This window comes from Vidua macroura, chromosome 17 (genome assembly GCF_024509145.1).
Source record: "Vidua macroura isolate BioBank_ID:100142 chromosome 17, ASM2450914v1, whole genome shotgun sequence".
NCBI lineage: Eukaryota > Metazoa > Chordata > Aves > Passeriformes > Viduidae > Vidua > Vidua macroura.
In genome coordinates this window covers 2,414,464-2,423,864 of record NC_071587.1, presented here as the reverse complement: position 1 = coordinate 2,423,864, position 9,401 = coordinate 2,414,464, and positions in this window count along the sequence as shown.

Here is a 9,401-nt window from a genome sequence, read left to right as displayed (position 1 = left end):
CCTCTCCATGTTTTAATGACCATGCAATAACGCATCCCAGCTCCACCAGGCTGCCGGGCCTTGGTCCTGCGGGGAAACCCGCCGGTGGCCGGTCAGCAGGAGCCACGATAACTAGGAGGATGGATCCACCAACGGACGGGACGACACCCAGAGCACTACAGTTCTCAAGGGTTTATTGCAGGTACAACCAGGGCAGGAGAAGGCAGGGAAAGGCAGGGGAGATGCAGGGAGACCACCGCTCGAGAGGGCAGCTAACTCTGAGGGCCCCTCCAGAGCAGGGGTCGGGGATTATATCTGGGGAAGGGGAGGTGGGGTCAGGGTACATATGGACCAATGGGATGGGGGCCCATGGGAGGAGTAAGGATGGGACAATCCAATGGGAGACAGGGGAAGGAGTGGTTACAGGGATGGAACCAATTACAGAACATAGAACGAGGAACTTTCCAGAACTGGGGATGGCATAACTGTTTGATAGGCATAAACTGGGGAGGGTGCATCCAGTGATGGACATGGAAAAGGCGGGAACTCTGATACAATGCTCCTCTTTAAACTACAGCAGTTTCCCATGGCATCCCTGACAGATCCCCTCCAGGACCACCTCCCACGCAGCTCAGGACTGCCTCCATAAATAAATTCCAAAGCAAGCCCTTATTAGGGTTCTGTCCTGTTTTTTTGGGCCTTGCTAGAAAAGAACATCACCTGAGGGTGAAGTTGGGATGGTTTGTGGGGTGTAGGAGCAGTGGGTGTCACAGAGGGAGATGCTCAATAGGTGGGGGCAGGTCACAGGTAGATTGAAGGAAGCTTTTAAAGGAATTTTAGGTGAAGACTTAAGTGAGACCTTAACTTGAGAGTGTACATGTGGAGATGAAGCTTCAGCTGCAGGGTGAGGTCTGAGAAGCCATCATGGTCTGTGGATCAGGGGTGAGAAGGGTGAAGTGTGGAGGAAGATAATTGGCTGAGCAGAAGATTAGAGGTAACACCCAACTTTCCACCAAGCAGCACTGCAAGACTAGAGAAAGATTAAACTATGTTACAAGTGTTTCAAGAGACGTGGTGTAGATTAGCAATGAGAGAAATTATCTCTCTTAGCCTGGGGGGATGGGACACACGGCTGGGGAGGGAGAACTGAGGGTGGGACAGCACCTGTCCCTGCCTTCCACCAGGGAGGATCCCTCCTGCTCTGCCCCACACACATAAAGAGAAAGAAAATCAGGGTTGTATCCCAGTCAAACCATAATGCCGTTTGTCCACAGCCTTTGGGTGTGGAAGAGGCTGATCTGGGTGCCAGGTTAGGATTGAACTCTGCATGGAAGAGTGATCCCTCCATCAGGACTGGGGCATGGCACAGATGCAGCACACGGAGCATGGATGGGATACAGGGAGGAGAGGGATGTGAATCAATCTGAGCTGTTTTTTTGGACCCAGGGCTGCTTATTGAGTTCTGGATTTGTGGATTTGGGGCTGAGCACTGAAGTTCTGCTCTTAAAAATGAACTGCCAGCTGCCACCAACAAGTCATGACTTGATGAAGTCCTTAACCAGTCTATTGACACCATCCATCCATCCATCATCCCTCCCTCCATCCATCATCCATCCATCCCTCATCCATCCATCCATCCATCCATCCATCCCTCATCCCTCCCTCCATCCATCATCCATCCATCCCTCATCCATCCATCCATCCATCCATATCCATCCATCCATCCCTCATCCATCCATCCATCCATCCATCCATCCATCCATCCATCCCTCATCCATCCATCATCCATCCATCCATCCATCCATCCATCCATCCATCCATCCCTCATCCATCCATCCATCATCCATCATCCATCCATCCATCCATCCATCCATCCATCCATCCATCCATCCATCCATCCATATCCATCCATCCCTCATCCATCCATCCATCCATCCATCCATCCATCCATCCATCCATCCATATCCATCCATCCCTCATCCATCCATCCATCCATCCATCCATCATCCATCCATCCACCCATCCATCCATCCATCCATCCATCCATCATCCATCCATCATCCATCCATCCATCCATCCATCCATCATCCATCCATCCATCCATCCCTCATCCATCCATCATCCATCCATCCATCCATCCATCCATCCATCCATCATCCATCCATCCATCCATCCATCATCCATCCATCCATCCATCCATCCCTCATCCATCCATCCATCCATCCATCCATCCATCATCCATCCATCCCTCATCCATCCATCCATCCATCCATCATCCATCCATCCATCCATCATCCATCATCCATCCATCCCTCATCCATCCATCCATCCATCCATCATCCATCCATCCCTCATCCATCCATCATCCATCCATCCATCCATCCATCCATCATCCATCCATCCATCCATCCATCCATCCATCCATCCATCCATCCCTCATCCATCCATCCATCCATCATCCATCCATCATCCATCCATCCATCCATCCATCCATCCATCCATCCATCCATCATCCATCCATCCATCCATCCCTCATCCATCCATCCATCCATCATCCATCCATCCCTCATCCATCCATCCATCCATCCATCCATCCATCCATCATCCATCCAACCATCCATCCATCATCCATCCATCCATCCATCCATCATCCATCCATCATCCATCCATCATCCATCCATCATCCATCCATCATCCATCCATCCATCCATCATCCATCCATCCAACCATCCAACCATCCATCCCTCATCCATCCATCCATCCATCCATCCATCCATCCATCCATCCATCATCCATCCATCCATCCATCCATCATCCATCCATCCATCATCCATCCGTCCATCCATCCATCCATCCATCCATCCATCATCCATCCATCCATCCATCCATCCATCATCCATCCCTCTATAATTCCCAGCTACACACATCCATCGGCGCCGTCCCCTGGGCCCAGCTTGCGGCAGGATTTGGGCAGGGTGAAGGTGCTGTGGGTGCCATCTGGGAGAAGTTGTGCTGCCTGGCTGCATGAGAAGCACATTTTTTGATGGCGAGGGGCCATTGCAGCACTTGTGGTGCTGACAAATGAGCAGCACTGGGGGTTCAGGCTGGGGCAGGCCCTGCCCCTCTGCAGCTCCCAGAGCCACACAGATGGGACAGCAGCTCCACCACAGTCACCTGTGCTGCGCTGGACCGGACTGGAGAGGTTGCAAATCCTCCCCTGCACAGGCAGTAAGGCAGTGGTGACACCACAGCAGCCACCCCGGGAAAGAATGTCCCTTTCCTTGCAGTGATGCTGTCACATCTGGGGACCCTCTTTGCCATGAGATCCCGGGGATCCCAGCTGTGCCATGCATCCAGCAGACTCCAGACTCCCTAGGAGCAGAACCAGGGCAGGTGTTTGCCACTCAGGCATTGGGATTTCACCTGCAAGGCTCGATGCTGGCCCATCTCTGCCCATTGGGTGCAGCTTTTGAGGTGCAGAGCGATCCCAAAGGAGGACTCAGCCATTCCTGGCACATCTGAGCCCCAGGGATGAGTAGCAGAGCCTGAATGCTGCTTTGCCCTGAGTTTGGCTGAACCAGACACCGGCTCGGCATGGACTGGTGCCAGCCATCAGCTTGGTTGGGATGAGGTGACCTTTAAGGTCTTTTCCAACCCAAAGCATCCTGTGACTCCATGGTTCTGTAAGCACTGAACATCCATGACATCCATGAGGATAAGCAGAAAAAAGAGGGGACCTTCACCCTGCCTAAGCCAAAACCTTTGGCTCCAGTTCAAGGCAACAGATTTGAGGCAGTTCATGCCCACATGTCACCGAACCCCAGAGCCCCAGCAGGGACAGCCCCCGGCTCCTCGCTGGACACACAGAAGAGGTGGGAACCCTGTCAGCACATGTCCAGTGTGTTCTCCCTCAGTCTTTATCCCAGCGCTCCCATCGCTCTCCCTGAGCTGGAATTGCTGTTTGGTGGATTGGTAAAACAAAAGCACCCTAAACTTTCCAAGCAATTGTGTGAGCCCTGCTGTGGAGCTGAGTTAGGACCTCCTGACCTTGCTGAGGGATGGTTTGGCAGGGGAGAATAACGTCAGCTGAGGGATGGAAGAGGTGGGTGAGGGAAGATTTGTCACATTCTCTGATAGCAAATGTGTCCTGGAGGGTTTTGCAGCTGGACCAGGACACTGGAGCGAGTCCCTGGGCACAGGGGATGCCCCCACAGCCACCCAGCGCTGACAGCCCTCTTCTGGGCAGACGTGTGGGAAGAGCTTCTCTGGTCCCCAGAATTCCTCCCAGCAAACCACATGCACACACAGCCCCTCTGCCCTTGTCCTTCTATTTTCCAATTTAACTCTGCTCATGTCCCTTGGCTCCTGGTCAGGGGATATGGAGGGTACCAAGCTCCCTGCAAACAAAAGGAAGTTCTCCAGGACTGTGCTCATAGGATTATATCAGATTTGTCAATATTTGCTCAGGACTGAGGTGGAACTGAACAGAATGAAGCTGAAGAATGATGTCAGATATTGGTTTGGGAAGTGCTGTGACAGCCCATGGAGGTGCCTACTGAAGCAGCACCAGCTGTTCAACTAAAAATGCTCTCTTTTTTTCCCTTTTTCTCCCTGTTCTTTGCATTTCCATTTAATTTTAATTTTAATTTTAATTTTGCATTTTAACTTACATGCCAGGCAGATCTAGTCCCTGTTGCAATAAATAAGGGCGTTTTGCATTTTATCTCTGTGTCATTGCTGGTCAGGCGGAGCTGATACCAAACCATCCCTGACAAGAGCCAGGAGAAGCCATGCCTGACCCCAGGGATTCTGGCACTGGGAATCACAGAATCCCTTAGGCTGGAAAAGACCTCCAAGGTCATCGAGCCCAACCATGAACCCGGCCTTGCCAAACCCAGCACTAAGCAGAAAGCCTCGATCTGCGTGAGCTGCCCCCACACTCAGCATCAGCCAGCATCTGCCCCACCCTGGTTTGGGTGCCCCAACCCCGCTGCCTGTGACGGGAGGGTGGCAGCTCTCGGTGTCACCTCCAGCCCTCCCCGCAGCGACAGGGGCGTGCTGGGCTGTCCCCTCCTGCCGGGGCTGGGGCACTTTGGGTCCCCAGCATCTGTCGCCTTCTCCTCCCACGCTGGAGCTGGTTCAACACCCCGAGCTGCGCAGGGAGAGAAACCCATCCCGGCATTGCCCTCTGCTGGCAAATCCCTCTCGGATGAGCTTTTCCTCCGCTGTGTTCTCCCAAAATATCCTGGGGAGCAACTGCGCTGCCTCTGGATGTGCATCTGGGCACCCACAGCATCATCCCTCAGCTGGAGGGATTGGGCGAGGAGGACCTTCCCTGGGGCTTGGTGCAGGGTCTGGGTGCCCAGGTCTGGGTGCCCAGGAAAGCAGCTGAGTGACCAGAAACAGGGACTGGAGCCCTTCAGGGCTGGGCCTTCCCTTGGGGAAAAGGCAGCCTGAAATTAAAGTTTTTATTTAAAGCCGGCAGCCAATGACTCCGTCACAGCAGGGAAATACTGGCCTCGAATTGAAAGAAGTTTCATGGTGCTCAGGTGAGAGACACAGAAAGTGGTTGGCTGGGAGATGGTTTTCCAGAGAAGTGGGATGCTGGGTGGTGAGCCGCTGTTATTTAGGTATGGGTGACCTCGTCAGGGTGGCCTCAGCAGGGTCACCTGTGCCCCATCACCTTCAGCCCCCCGGGTGAAGGTCGGGGCTGGCAGAGCACCCCCGGTCAGGCCCTGCATTCAGGACAAGTGGCTTGTGCCCAGGAGCTGGGGTTAGTGGCCCCTGAATCTCAGAGGAAGAGCCAGGAAGGGTGGGCAGGAGCCTCTGCTGTGCCAGCACCCCCACAGCAGGGAGGCATCCGGCTGTCCCACGTCTGTCTGTCTGTCCAGAAAGGCAGCTTTGCCTCCAAGTGTTCGAGTGGGAAATTGCAGGGACCGTCCCGCGCTCCGGCACGCCTTGGAGAGGGGTTTGTGTCACTGCAGCGGCTGAGGAGGGGGATACTGGGCAGGAATCCTTCCTGGGAGGGTGGGCAGGCCCTGGCACAGGGTGCCCAGAGCAGCTGGGGCTGCCCCTGGATCCCTGGAAGTGTCCAAGGCCAGGTTGGACACTGGGGCTTGGAGCAACCTGGGGTGGTGGAATGGAATGGGATTGAAGGTCCCTTCCCAAAGAAATCTGATGATTCTGCAAGCACAGTGGAGATGAGGGGCCAAGGCAGGGCAGCAGGACAAGCTCTTAGGTTGTGTCTCTGCTGGACAGCCCAGTCTAAACCCCACTGGTGCCTGGGACATTTGGGATCCTGAAGCCAGGGTGCTGCCAACCCAAGACCCTAGAAGCCCCAGAAGCCTCAGTTCTACCTCATCCCAAAGCCATCTCCCCCCTAATGCCCACAGGGGAGTCCCAGGAGCTGCAGAGGTTTTGGAAAACTCATTGTGGATGGGAAAGATCTGCCCAAGCCCTGCACATCATGTCCCCATTTCCTGCTGACCAAATCCTCTGAAACCTCCTCCCATCACACACGGGGAGCCGGCTACAGGGGAGGATGGGGCCAGAGGAGGGGAACAGGTCAGCAAAGGGCAGGAGAACCCCAAGGATAGCAGGAGAACCCCAAGGACGGCAGGAGAACCCCAAGGACAGCAGGAGAACCCCAAGAACGGCAGGAGAACCCCAAGGACAGCAGGAGAACCCCAAGAACGGCAGGAGAACCCCAAGGACAGCAGGAGAACCCCAAGGATGGCAGGAGAACCCCAAGGAGAGCAGGAGAATCCCAAGGACAGCAGGAGGGTGACATGAGCCAGCCCCAGCCCCAGGTGGATCCACCCCTCCTTTGCTCCCAAGGGACAGCCAGCTCTGGCCACAGCTCTGAGGTGACACAGAGGAGATCACCAGGTTCCCACAGCACAGACAAGGAAAGGGAAACCACTGATAATGCCCTAAAACGTGGCCTCAAAATCCTGCCAGCTGAGCAGACTGGGAGATGTCTGGCGGAGCTGAAGGCCTGGAGCCAGGGGAGGGAGGGCAGGAAGAGAAGGGAAGGAGGGAGGGATGGGGCTGGGCCACCGAGAGCCACAAGATTTGGAGAGCATCACTTTGACTTAATGAACCTTGATGTTTGAAAATTGAGAGCTCTTTTCTTTGCCACAGGGCTGAGCAGCAAGCAGGATTTAGAAGGGCAAGAGCTTTCCAGATGAGCCGTGCAATTTTGTCATAAGAACCAAAATAATGATAAAAATAATGAGCAGGGGAGGGAGGGAGTGCTGGGCTCACATACAAATGTTAACCTGAGGGTCCTCTCAGCAGCACCCTAATAAAGGGTTCTATCAATTAGTGGTGTTACACCTCTCGAGTGGGAATGAACTCATCCCTACAGACTAATTCCATAAGCAGTGCATTCAGGGCCTTCAGTGAGCTGAGTGCTTTTAATGAAAGGAATGAGATTTAAACACACATCTGTCTGCAAAGGGATTAGAGACAACAGATGCTGTTGGCATCTGTGGGCTGGAGCCACGTTGCCATGTCCCAAAAGGCTGGGATACAACGGGGGCACCCCAGAGTGGGGAGTGCATCCCAGGGGAGCTGTGGAGGGCTGGAACCCCCTGGAGAACCCACAGCCAGTGCAGCCAAGGGGGTCCCCAGCCCTCTCTGCTGTTTGGGTGCCCTGAGCTGTCAAACCCTCACCTGGCAGCAGCAATGCACAGTGACAGAGGTGTCCCCAGCACCCCGGGGTGTGGCCCTGGGGCTGTGCCTGGGGTGGAGGAGCTGCAGCATCAGCAGAGTGCCCTGTGGGATTTTGGGGTGGGGTTTAACGGAGGGGGCAGGTGTGAGGTAGGGAGAGCAGGAAGAGAGAAGCACAAACAGCTTAGCCCAGGCTGTGAGCTCCAGGCCACCAGTTCTGTCCCTCAGCCTCCCTCCAGAGCAAGCAAGGCAGGGGCTCCCAGCTGCAGCTGGGGCACAGCACATCCCACAGTAGCACCCTGGCACCATCAGCCCTGCAGGACAGCCCAGCACTGGGACACCTGCAGGACTCCGAGCCTGAGGGTCCAGGTAGGGCTGGGAAAACGGGGAGCCAATGGAACCAGACAGTAACTTGGGTGAGACAGGGTGGGGCAGAGCCAGGGAGCTGGGATGCACTGCTGTGAGAGCTGCAGCAGTGAAACAAGGTCAGCTGGCCCCCGAGCAGGACCCAAGGGTGAGATGTCACAGGAAGGGGGAATGTGACACAGGGGAAGGCACCTGATTTATGGCACTGGCAGCCACAGCTCTCACTCCTAAGGAAATGCCATGTCCTGTGTGTCGCTCTGGGGGACACTTCCCTGCAGGCAGAGCACACGGGGATCTGATGACATTTTCTGCAGAAGCTGTGCATTCCCTCAGATGCTTCAAGTGCCAAATTGTAGATGATAGATTTCAGTGAGGACATTCCCCTCAGTGCATGCTCCTGTACCCACCTGCTTCCATGTGAGGCCAAAGGCTCTCCAGAGAGCTCTCAGCACCAAGCACCTCCTCAGAACCCACTACTAACCCACTACTAACCCACACACACATTAACAACTCACCAGTGAAGCAACTGAACAGCAATTTGCCTCCCCAGTGGCTGATGGAGCCCCCCATTCCCTGCCTGTTTAACATTGCACTGAAGTGAAATGCCTGTGCCTTAGAACAGTCCCAGAAGAGCAGGAGAGGCCCACAGGAGAGCCATTTATCCACCTGGGAAGGCAAAGATCCAGCTGGATCTGACTGAGGGCAGTACTGGGCAGGGCTATGGATTCCCATTATTCCTGGAGGGAAGAGTCCCCCAGCTGCTGCACAGCACGAGGGCTCTGCAGCCCCAGGGGTGATGTCTGCTCAGCTTTCTTTATCCTCAGGTTTATTTATCCTGGTTTATCCACCTCACCTCGGCCTCTTTGGCCCAGCTTTTCCAAGTGCTCTGTGAGTGTTCACCCTGTTCCAGAGGTACAAACACAGATCCTCGGTGTCAGTGGACTCTGAGCCTTGAGCAGCCACCAAGGAGGGATCTCCTTCCTATTTCCCTGACCCAAATGTGCAGCACAAATACAAAACACTTCCCTGTCCCTCCCAGTGTTGTGCTTCCCTTGGATCCCAGTACAAATGCCATGTCCTGGCTTCTCCACCTGCACAACAGCCACTCTCTCAGTACTGAAAGCATTCCAAGGGAAAAGCAGGGATGATGAGACCCTTCAGCCCAGTCTGTATTTTCACAGAATCCCAGGATGGTTTGGGTTGGAAGGGACCCTAAAGTCCATCCAGTGCCACACCCTGCCATGGGCAGGGACACCTCCCATTGTCCCAGGTTGCTCCAGGCCCTGTGCAGCCTGGCCTTGGACACTTCCAGGGATCCAGGGGCAGCCACAGCTTTTCACCCTGCTTTAAATGGATCATTCTCACACACACATACAACAGTG